Here is a 12,039-nt window from a genome sequence, read left to right on the forward strand (position 1 = left end):
GTTGTCAGATTTAACTGCTGATTTGAAATATGTACTTTGATCGTAATCTTGACCAACCCTTTTGGAGATTTTGGTTTTTCCCCATTCAAGTAGACAGGAGCAGCTATTTTCTATGGATACAAGCGACATACAAGCTTGTATCCATAGAAAATAGCTGCTCGGGAGCGTTCAGAACATGGCAACCGAGTGTACTGACTTCTCTTGAAAGGGACTTTGCTTGCTAGGCAGTTACAAGGTGTTCTAGGTGGTTACTCGATTAAAATGATAAATCAATACATAGGCCTATAATGTTTAAAATTAAGGTGATAAGTATCTGGACACTTTCTGGTTGTCAAACGTTAGTAGAGTATGTCCATAGTTGCAACCAGTTGATTTAAAAGTACAGGGTTCGACAATAAGGACTGCCCGATGGCCCGGGGCCACTGTGAGAGAGATTTGGGCCAGTTGCTAGAACTGTCACTTGCCTGTTTGGGCCAGTGCTGCAATAATAATGTTAGTACACACAGAAAACAAGTGCGAGAGTACAAAAATTACACAAACATAGTCTTCCAACTGAGCACTCGGGGACGAGCACATGCGCAATTACACTGAGAGTGCAGATATGAGCGAGCGCATAATGCACTGGACGCAGCGAGGCATATTGTTGCGCGAGTGCACAAGAACGTGCAGACACAGAACACGTTCTTCTAGAACTGTCCTTGCTCTGTTCCAAGTGTTTTTGCCGCATCGATTACCAATGTGTTGCAAATTATACGGGAAAAAAAAAACACTTCATGAATCGAAGCGGGATTGCACGTCTTAAGCAACATTTCCCACATTCTTTCATTTTAACATATTGGTGAAAATTAATACTCCACTCACACTGTAGGAACACAAGAAATCGACAGTTTATTTCTGTTGGACTGTAAATCCATCTCTCTCATCATCTCTCTCTGTGCAGTGTTTAATGTGCATGAGCACTCGTAAAGGGACAGAGCACTAATATTTTTCACACAGTGCAAAAAAAAAAAAAGAAAAAGATTCTCTAATTTTAGAGAATTTAGAGATTAAGCGCTGATGAAACAAACTTTGTTAAACCCCAGTTATGCACGTGGCTGGAAATGAATATCCAAAAATGTCAATTTAACAACTAGGTAATGTTTCAAAACGTAATTATTATTTCGACATGATTTTGATATGAAAAGAAGAGACATAAACCAATCAGCCACAACATTAAAACCACCTTCCTAATATTGTGCCACCAAAACAGCACCAACCTGCATCTCAGAATAACATTCTGAGATGCTATTCTTATCACCACGTACAGAGTGGTTATCTGAGTTACCGTAGACTTTGTCAGTTCAAACCAGTCTGGCCATTCTCTGTTGACCTCTCATCAACAAGGTATTTTCTTCCATAGAACTGACGCCCACTGGATGTTATTCGGCGTAAATTCTAGAGACTGTTGTGTGTAAAAATTCCAGGAGATCAGCAGTTACATGAATACTCAAACCAGCCCATCTGGCACCAACAATCATGCCATGCTCCAAATCACTGAGATCAAATTTTTTCCCCATACTGATGTTGATGTGAACATTAACTGAAGCTCCTGACCCATATCTGCATGATTTTATGCACTGCAGCCACATGATTGGCTGATTAGATAATCGCACATATGATTGTTGGTGCCAGACGGGCTGGTTTGAGTAACTGCTTATCTTCTGGGATTTTCACGCACAACAGTCTCTAGAATTTACTCGGAATGGTGACAATTTTATTTTTTTTTAAATAAAAATAAAAATAAAAATAAAAAAACATCCAGTGAGCAGCAGTTCAGTTGGAAACACCTTGTTGATGAGAGAGGTCAGAGAATGGCCAGACTGGTTCGAACAGAGTCTACGGTAACTCTGATAACTGCTCTGTATAATTGTGGTGAGAAGATGCAGGTTGGCGCCGTTGTGGCGGCACGAGGGGGACCTACACAATATTAAGCAGGTGGTTTTAATGTTGTTGCTGATCGGTGTATAAAACAGTCTACTTTATATAATCCTCAAAACACATGAGTGCTTTGTGTTTCAGTCAGTTTTTATCTTGTTATGGTTGTCTGATTTCATGTTTATAACCACATTCTTAATTCATATATTAGGCCTAATATCTACCTACTGTATACTGTACGTCACAAACGATTTAGTAGCCAGGTCTCTTCTCTCAGGGATTCAGCCAACAATGAAATCTTTAACTCAATGGCTTAATCTTTGATCCTGCTAGTTAAAACACTGCACATGGCACAGAGTTTGACAGCATGACTAAATGGGTGACCGAAAACCCATAATTTGCTCCACTGAACATGTTGTAAGTCTTCACTGAAAAACACGTGTAAATGGCAGGATGGCTGAGGTTAATATGATGTAAGCCTATTCATGAATTCATATCTGTAAAGTGCTTTTACAGGGTTAAAAAAAAAAGGCATTAAGCTGTAATTTACACCTACCTACCTACATATATACCTACATACATACAATATTTAGCGGTAGACACATTTTTTAAAGCCATGATGTTCAAAGCAGCTATTTTTCATTTTTGTGTTGGGGCCATTAATTGAAAATTAAAAACCACTTGCCTGACCAGGACAGTAGAAAAAAATCCTTAGCATTGAGTCCAGAAGTAATTGCAAAAATGGCTCAGAATTATTCTAATCCATAGATATGGCTCAGGTCAAACCTCTGGCCTGTTTTATCCCAAATCCAATCACTTAGGAATGCAATAGCACACCTCTCCTCCACAAACTGCACAATCTGAGGTATCATTTATATCAGACATTAATCCAAAACATTAACTATAGTAATAGTAATGCTTGCCTTAACTGTCAACTGTAATCACGATTATTAATGACTATTAATAGATAAAATTACTGTGATGTCACTAACCAGGCAACCACGCTTCCGGGTTCTTCAGAACAGCAGGTGGTTATGGGCTGCAGTTTCTTTTAAGCATTACAAACTGTAATAATGTTTGTTAATGTCACTAAAGATTATTATATAGGTATATCTATGGTTTACAGTTAAGAAATGTATGTAGGTGCTTACGGCCATACCACCCTGAGCATGCCTGATCTCGTCCGATCAAGAAATGTATGTAGGTTCTGTCAGAGAGCGAGAGCAAGACAAAGAGACCCAAGAGCAGAGGAACAGTTCAAAGGATTTATTCACAATAAATATTAATTATCACTGTGCTGGCGATGGCCGAAGATCCCGGCACCGGCTGTAGTAGCGGGAAGGGGTTTTGGAGATGTGTGCGCGCCATGGCCGCGCAAGGGGCAATCAGTGAAGAGTGTGTTCGTAGACGAGTTTGTGCATTGTGGAAGTCAGGAATAGATTCGTAGGAATTCTCTGTTGAAGCATAGTGAGGTGCAGAGAACAACGGCCAGCAGACCAAGGCAATCTTTCTCCCGACAGGTGGGCAGAGACGAGGTTACTTCACATCAAACAGCTTTCTATAATGATAACACACAACATACTACTGACTACATTCATTCACTAAACTACATTCAACAAACCAGCAAAGGACATGACGCACGAGGGGATTCAAACAGGCAGGAACAAACAAGGAACAGGTGCCGCTCGCCAGCTGAAAGTTGGCATGATCAGCGCTCCCATGGAAACAATCAGGGTTCCCATGGAAATGCTGATTCTGCGTGCCAGTGGCACCTGAAACACATGAGGGAGAAAACGTCAACACACTTGTAACAAAACAAACAGAACATGAAGCATGAGTGTCCGGATCCCGACACAGACCAAAACCGAACCAGACAGGAAGTCAGGATCCAGAAGCCATGCCCCGGATACGAACAAGACCGACCGGAACTGAACAGCTGATTTAGACTAAAGTTATTTAAAATCCCGTAGTGTGATCTTGATCAGATCACATTTGGCCTCAAATCTGTCACAGCGGTTGAAATTTGGAAAGATCAGCCTGTTTGCGTGTTTGTGCGATTAGTTAAAATTTAAATCTACCAACAGCAGTTGTGGGTCAAACAGGCATTTATTTTAGCAGACGTGATAAAGAAGATGGTCCATGAAATATGACGTTCAAGACTTTTTCCATGTTCAAAACATCCAAAACAAGCCATTTTATAGCAGTTTAATACATAAATACGACTGTTATTATTTTTATTTATTTTTTAAGTTGTACACAAAAATCAAGCAACGCAACAATATTCAAACTCTCCCTTTATAATTACTAAAGCTGTCACACTGTTTGTGCCATGCAGTTCAGTGCGAGCTCACTGATGCTCTCATAAATATAGCTGTTTTAACAACACAATAAATAAATTATTTAGACCCTGTCTGTACCTTTTTTTTTTTTTTCTCCCAATTTGGTATGCCCAAATCCCAATGTGCTTTAAGTCCTCGTGGTCACATAGTGATTCGCCTCAGTCCGGGTGGCAGAGGACGAATCCCAGTTGCCTCCGCGTCTGAGATCATTAACCCACGCATCTTATCACGTGGCTTGTTGAGCGCATTGCCACGGAGACATAGTGCGTGTGGAGGCTTCACGACATCCACCGCGGCAACCACTTGTTGCGTTGCTCGTTTGCGGTTTGTTTACCTACGATAAAAGGGCGCGACATTTAACAAATTGAAAATAATTCAATTGCACACTTTTGTTCTACAGCACTCTTTAGCACTAATTTTTGTGTGCCATCTGAACGTCAGACTATTCAAAACTTGCGCATAAGGATTGGTTTTTCATTACTGATAGGACTGTACTGTAGATTCACTGCGTCTCTGATTGGCCATTGCAGTTCCATTACTCAACGAACACGTCTGGGATTGGTTAGAAACTCAACCGCTGCCAAGAACACCATGAACGCAACAGGAGTAGACTTAAATTGAATGCTGTAATCGTCAGTCTTTATGATTACATAATTGTGACAGTCGTAATCACAATCACGATTAGTTTTTCGATTAATTGTGCAGCCCTAATAAATAGCTCAGAATATGGAGGCTGAACAACTTTAGCAACGGAAAGTAACATGCAAGAGGAAAAAAGGATGTCATATGCTATCAGAAAAAAAAAAAAAAAAAAAAAAGAGAAAAAGCAGAGAGAGACTGAGGTTTTGTGTGTGAGAGTGATTTTGAGGGAAAGAGAGAGAGCACTTCTTGTGTAATCAGTGTTAAAGACACAAAACACTGCCAAGATGACAGGTCTCATATCCATTCTAATGATGTCATCACAGCCCACTCCGCTCAGATGGGATTATGGGATAGGTGTGTTAAATCAGGTTACGTTACCTGCCTGAGAACACAACGCAGAAATTATATCCTCTAACCCAGACTGATTTTTAAGTGGATTTCACTGTGTTGTGGGGCATAGGCCAATCTGGGATAAGAACACAGAAGCTCTGACCTAAATGAGAACTTTTGTGAGTGTGTGTGTGTGTGTGTGTGTGTGTGTGTGGTAAGATTTTAGACAATGATATATAGTCCTGCAGACGCTCTCAGAAACACATACACAACACACAGAAACTCATCCAATCACAATCTCCCCCTCCAAAAAAGCCTGAAGTGTTATGGACTGGCTAAATCATATCTGTGTGATTTGACTTCGAAATTAGAAGCCAAAATAAAGTAGGTCCGATTAATTAATTATACAGGCTGGTTTCCGGCAGCAGCACACTAAATTATTCAGCTTTGTAGTTGAATCCATGACAGTGTTCAAATCTTTCCCGGTATCCGTACGCCAGCTGTTGTTGGTCTGCTAACAAGGCTGGAGCGTTGCCAAAAATGTTAGCGCACGAAAAGTGTTCAGTGAGCAGAGAATCCTTTTGCTTGTTTTTAATTATCTGAAGACAAAAGAATACAGAGCGAAAAATAAAGGGAAAAGAGAGAAAGAAAAGAAAGACAACCTTTGACTCTTGTAACAAGTGAACCTCATTATAACATTCAAAATGAACACATACTTGGAAACGCTTTTCAAAGCTCAGCTAGTTTCCTCCCAAAAATATTCGGACAATTAAACCACAGTTAAAAATGTATAACTGTCAACGCATTAACTAAAATATCAAAGTGATATCCGCAAACAAATGTGGCCATACATTTTCTCAAAAAAATTTTTTATAAGCCTTTTTTGCAATGTCCTTAAGGAGTTGTTCAGACCAAAAGCGTTCCTGTGCTAATAAAACTCGACGCTACACAATGAATAGAGCGGAACTCATGTGTCAAGGCACGCTTTTAAGTTGACATTCTTTTTTTACCTGACACAGAGTCTAAAAAATGCAACACTCCTGCTCAAGATGCTGCAAAAACAGTCAGCAGTGCATGGTCAAAGACATCCGTCTGCACAGTTGTTTAATTGTGATCACTGTGCCTCTTCCCATTGTATTTTTCAGCATCTCGTGCAGAAGTGCTGCGGTTTTTAGTAAGGATGTGCACGAGTAATCAAGTAATCTAGTACTCGTTCTGCTCCAGCTACTCAAGTATTAAAACACTACTTGAATATCGCAAATTAATTTCCCTTTTTGCCTGCCGTGAGCAGCGCTGCATCACACTGTTTTCCCTCTAAATCTCTCACTGAATCTCGCAGTTGTAATTGAGTCCACTGGGGGCGCTGTGATTGTGCGTCATCGATGTGTTGGATGATATAATGGCATCTGCGCTTTTGAAATTGAGCTTTTGAAAATGTTCATGTTTCAAAATTATGATTAATTTCTTTAGAAGTAAAACTTTTTAAATGAGGAAAGAAATTACTGAGTGCACCTTTAAATCTCTTAACACCAGCAGAGTGCATTTTATAAAAGGCAAACTAACACAACTTGTTTTTTTCTGAATAACAACATGTGAAATTATAAAAATGGTGATAGCCTTTACGTAGACTCAGAGTTTATATCTGTGCATTACCTTAATGCCATCAGTATTGGTTTCTAAGTACGCTCTGGTTGAGAGCAAATGTTGTTTTTATTTTTTTTTTTTTACTGTTTTTTTAAATTTTATTTGTTTTCCGTTTTTAAAAATTCAGATTGTTCATAAAATAAAAATAAAAAATGTAAAATTTTGAAATCATTCTTGGTAACATTGTGAATAAAACAAAATATAAGATTCACGTACCTGTCATACGTGTTATTTTTAACGTGCATTTTAATTTACGAGTAATCGAGTACTTGTTTTTTGTGGGTTAGCGTACTCGGTCCCACTTTATATTTGGAGTCTTCACAATGTACTTAAGCATTCGCTACAATGTACTTATTGTGGACACAGGTGTTGTTGCATTGTACTTACATTAAAAGCCCCTGCATTTAATTACATTTGTAGTTTCACTGTTACCTTTACCTCTAACCCTAATCCTACTCCTAAACCTTCCCATATTTCAACCTCAGTAGCAGCAAATGTGACTCTTGTGAGAATTTTGCAGAACAACAAGTAGTTACACATAAATACATTGTATCGTATGCATTTTAATGTTAGTAAATAGTAGTTAAAGACACCTAATATAAAGTGTGACAGAGTACTCTACTACAAAATAACTTGAAATTGCCCAGCTCTAGTTTTCAAATAGCATATCAGGTTAAGAAGAAAAAAGCGCTTTCGGTGTGAACGGCCCCTAAGGCAGCATATTAACCGAAATAGAGCTTCATAAGTGACTGATCTGAGATGTTAGTCTAACATTAGCGTGTTGCTAAGCTAAGCGCACAGTACTATAATTAGCAAAGACGACACATAGCATACAGATACTGGGTGAAATAATACATTTTTAAAGGAAAAATATTTTCATAAAATTTTTCAGAACTGAATAAAACAATTTATTTTTCCAGTTGACATTTCCCTCAAATACATCTACCATCTTGGATAAAAATGTTGTCTTAAGACTGAAGCGATCGTCATATCTGTTAAGGATATATGCTGCCTTAGATTTTGTCCAGAAAATGTATTTTATAAGGCTGCATAACTTGGTTTACTTTTAGGAACTCCGTACACAAGTGCATATGATGCATAAAAATGTTAACTAGGTAGCCAGCAAAATCAAACCAACTCTGACTAGGCCTAATGGCACCTGTGTGGTGGAAAAGGTGGCAGAGAATGAGAAAGTGTTTAAACCTTTGCAGGGCGATACGCTCTCGCCTTCCCATAATCCCGCTGCACTGGCACAGACCTGGGGAAGCGAGTCATATCCCTTCTTCTGGGCTCAGACAGCGAGAGAAATAGAGAAGTCATCAAAAGAGTCTGTTTGTGCGGATTAACTGCGGATCTGGTTCAGGGATGGCTCTTGGTTTCAGGTTTGCAGAGGGAGTGATGCTACAGTTGGGTAGTCTAAGCTCCTTACAGGGCACCGAGGAGCTCAGGATGATGGGTTTTACCCTCACGGCTCAAGTTCTGGCCAAGTGACATGTGTATCGCCTCAGTGCTTCCAGGTTTGCTTGGGAGGCGTCCAGTAAACACAGACAGGTAGCTCAGAGCTGTTTTGTGAGGACTGAATCAGATGTTTTGGAGTCTGAACAAAGTTTAAAACTATTAAAACAAATATCAGAAACTGTGATGACCAATTTTAGAAGATGTTAAAAAAGAAAACAGGAAATTATTGTTTTCAATCTTGTTGTATGATTAAATTGCATTGTGTATATTGGCATTAGAACAGCTATTCCTACTGTCCATCAGCCATAAAAAAAAAAAATACATTTATAAAAAAATAAAATAAAAAAAAACTCAGTCCACCACTAGTTTAAAGTCCTGTTTATTAAAAATAAGTCTGCCATTTCCGACTATCAACATGCAGTTAACTCCGACTGGTTCAAAAGGATCCCCTAATGTGCTTTTAACCTTACTTAAAGCATGTTCATTTGTCAGATTTGTGATCAGTGATCCTGACAGCTAATCAACCTCTACATTCATTCATTATTCATTACTACATTAATATGCAAATGTATGGTGGGTTCTGGGTTGTCCATGACCCTGTTGCCAAAAATGAGAATTAATTATTAACACAATATTTAGGTCTACACATTGAGCATACTGCAGCGGAGGGTGAATAAATTAGGTAAAGGCTGGGAATATTTTGTTTGTTGGGAGGATCAAGAAGTTGCAAAACAATTAGGCGCTGGTGTACTCAAGCATTTAGCACAAGCATGACTGTTTTTCATACAAATGGCATGCAAATGCCAGCGATATAAGCAGGCAATTAAATTGTGTATACTAAAAGACTTGAATAATACAGTAGGGTCCAAAAGTGTGAGTCCACATAGGATTCAAAATCTAATTTAAACCTGGAAATAAAAACATTTTGGATTAAAAAAAAAAGAAACATTATGCAAAATTAATGAAAAGAAAATGCATTAACATTTATATTACATTAATATTTAGAATTTAATTACTGTTTGAATAATTCTAATTTGATTATTATGAATATTTAGTATTTAATTGTAACATTGACTATGTTAACACCATTGTATTAAAAAAAAATAATAAAAAAAAGGATTAATGCATTATCCAAAGGCTGGGAATATTTTGTTTGTCAGTATTCTCAAGAAGCTGCAAAATAATTAGGCGCTGGTGTATTATAGCATTTAGTTCTACAGTTCAACCGATTTTTCGTACTAAACAGGATATTGGGCACGTAAATAACATTTTGTATAATCCAAGACTTGAAAAGTACAGTAAGGTCCAAAAGTAAGAATCCACATAAAAAATCTAGGATTCAAAATCTAATTTAAACCTAGAAATAAAAATGCTTTATGATTTAAAAAAAGAAACTTTTATATAAAATAATTTATATTTAGTAATTCTATTACACTTACATATTTCATATTTTTCTTTAATAATTGTTTGATTAATTATTATTTAAATATTATGAATAATGAATATTTAATCTGCGCTATTTGTAAAGAAAAAAAATGAAAAATTGTTCAACTTTATTTTTGTATGCTTAAAGAGGATTAAAAACAATTGGGGAAAAAAATCCTGACTAAGGTTGTCATAATTCATGCATGAATGGGTTAAGAATTAATTGATTAAACACCATTTTGATGATGAAATTAAAATAAAACATGGAGTTCTGGAAAATAATAATAATAACAAAAAGGAAAACACAATTTGATAAAGAATAAAACAGATTTCAGTAGAGTGCTACTTAAAAACACTTAAGCAATGCATCATTGATTGAAAAACACTTGAAGGAACATGCATTTCTTTTCATTTATTATTTACATTGAAAAGTAACTTTAACTAGGCTAAACAGGTGTGTTCAATAGCACATTGTCATATTAGCATATTTAAGCTATGGTACCGAAACTGGTATCGAGAACCATGAAATTTCACGGGTATTGGTACCGACTACTGAAATTTTGGTACCGTGACAACACGAATATAGATATATATACACCGATCAGCTACAACATTAAAACCACCTGCCTAATATTGTGTAGGTCCCTCTCGTGCTGCCAAAACAGCACCAACCCGCATCTCAGAATAGCATTCTGAGATTATATTCTTCTCATCACAATTATACAGAGCGGTTATCTGAGTTACCGTAGACTTTGTCAGTTCGAACCAGTCTGGCCATTCTCTGTTGACCTCTCTCATCAACAAAGCATTTCCGTCCTCAGAATTGCCCTTCACTGGATGATTTTTTGTTTTAGGCACCATTCGGGGTAAATTCTAGAGACTGTTGTGCATGAAAATCCCAGCAGATCAGCAGTTACAGAAACTCTCAAACCAGCCCATCTGGCACCAACAATCATGCCACGCTCCAAATCATTGAAATCACATTTCTCCCCATTCTGATGTTGATGTGAACATTAACTGAAGCTCCTGACCCATATCTGCATGATATAATGCACTGCTGCCACACAATTGGCTGATTAGATAATCACATGGATTGTTGGTGCCAGATGGGCTGGTTTGAGTATTTCTGTAATTCTGATCTCCTGGGATTTCACACACAACAATCTCTAGAATTTACTCAGAATGGTGCCAAAAACAGAGAATGGCCAGACCGATTCGAACTGACAAAGTCTACGGTAACTCGATAAACGCTCTGTACAATTGTGATAAGAATATCATCTCAGAATGCTATTCTGAGATGCGGGGGGGCACGAGGGGGACCTATACAATATTAGGTAGGTGGTTTTAATGTTGTGGCTGATCAGTGTATGCATATGCAAAACAGAAGCATTTTTACTGGTCTCACAGTCACAGGACCCCACTGTATATGCAATCCAGAAAAGAAAAGAAAAAAAAAAAAGAAAAAAACAGCTTTCTTCTGGAGTAAATCACTCATTATACAAGATATAAATGGCTCTTCCAGATGCAAAATCAAAAACGTCTCCAGTTTTTATTTTCTTCTCAGCAATGTGGAGAATCTTACCACAACCATCACAGGCCTGTTACCCTTAACCACACTGCAATACACGCAGTATGATGTAAGAATCAGAATCCATCACCAGTTAGACAAACCAGAGGTTCATCTGTGCTTTATAACAGGAGCTCTGGGTTATTTGGCATGCCTTGGGTACACTTGTGCCAATAGAGCATTCACTGTGGAAATCATTCATTACTGCAGCTGCTGAAAGAGGGAGACTCTGTCTGTGGTAATGTGAATGCAGCCGACGGGTTTGTGTACTGACAGAGAGCAGGTCTGTAAATAATGAGCTCATTTAGACATGCCTCACCCCAGAACACTGACACCAGCACACACAAAAGTGGCGGAAATTAAAATGTTGATATTTGAGACACGACCACAAGCAGGTTAGCAAGGACAATGTGGAGTATAAATTGTTCAGTGTGACAGAATTGTGGGAAAGGTAAGAAATCACACAAAGCTCAAATGTGCCTTGGTTTTTACTAAGCTAATTTCCAGGAATCACTTTTTTGTTCCTGAAGAGAAATGCTGGGGAAACTACTTCAAATTGTACTTAGCTTGTCTCTTGGTAAGCCAAGTTTCAAAGTTTTTAAACTGGAATAAACTAGGAATAGTTCAACCAAAAATGAAAATTCTCTCATCATTTACCCACCCTTATGCCGTCTCAAACTTCTGTGACTTTATTTTTCTGCGGAACACAAACAAAAATAT

General features: G+C 37.9%; 1 protein-coding gene across 2 annotated transcripts in view; it reads right to left on the minus strand.

Moving 5' to 3' along the window:
• Positions 1 to 12,039, minus strand: part of LOC127436649 (dedicator of cytokinesis protein 4-like) — a 143,015-nt gene that overhangs the window by 93,044 nt on the left and 37,932 nt on the right. The window lies entirely within an intron of this gene.

The sequence above is a fragment of the Myxocyprinus asiaticus genome, chromosome 47 (assembly GCF_019703515.2).
Source record: "Myxocyprinus asiaticus isolate MX2 ecotype Aquarium Trade chromosome 47, UBuf_Myxa_2, whole genome shotgun sequence".
Lineage (NCBI taxonomy): Eukaryota > Metazoa > Chordata > Actinopteri > Cypriniformes > Catostomidae > Myxocyprinus > Myxocyprinus asiaticus.